This window comes from Typopeltis vanoorti, chromosome 14, assembly GCF_054136105.1.
Source record: "Typopeltis vanoorti isolate ZY-2024b chromosome 14, IOZ_Tvanoo_1.0, whole genome shotgun sequence".
NCBI lineage: Eukaryota > Metazoa > Arthropoda > Arachnida > Uropygi > Thelyphonidae > Typopeltis > Typopeltis vanoorti.
In genome coordinates this window covers 71,793,697-71,794,494 of record NC_143562.1, presented here as the reverse complement: position 1 = coordinate 71,794,494, position 798 = coordinate 71,793,697, and positions in this window count along the sequence as shown.

Here is a 798-nt window from a genome sequence, read left to right as displayed (position 1 = left end):
CTTGTCGATTTCTTTTTAATTTGGAAGGTAATTTGATACAGTCTGAAATCCAGTTGTTCGATGAGCGTGTGAAATATTCAGAGCTGGTTCCCTTACTTATTTCTGACGTAATAAGCTAGATATATTGCAAGCATTCAACACATTAAATTATTAGGAAGTGCTCGGTAGATCACAAGGAAGAACACACAAAAAAAGTCGGAATTTTCAACCTATTGAATAAACGAAACAGTTATGTTTAACACAAAGTGTTTTTCGCTTCTTACAATTCTATTGATTAAAGTTTTCGCAGACAAAATATACTAAATAATAAAAGTTTGTTCTATTAGCAACGGCCTTGTGTAAACATATTGGATCTCAAACCGTTCACAAGATAAGGTGGTGAGCCCTACACCCTGGTGTATCCTATGTCCGTAGTGGTTTTGAGTTCTCAAGGCTGGTTTGCGGCATCAAAAATCCGAGATAAACTGGGGAGAAAACCCTACTGTACACGCCCAAGACCGGCTAACTTGGCTACGGCAGATCCTTAAGCTACTCATGTCAGCGACGGGAATCGAACCCAGGACACTCCTTTCCCAGGCATATGGTTATGAAGCGTATAGCCAATCGGCTAACCGCTCGGACTTTATTTGCTATGTTCATTCAAATCCTTTCTGACAAAATTCTTTATAAATATCAAACTTTTTAAGTAAAGTAATTTAAGTCAGAAATACGTTTTATTGGATACAGAATGGTTAATTAAATTTTATTTGTATCTGCAGATGAACATAATTTTGTAGAAGAGATCTGCTACAGCACCAA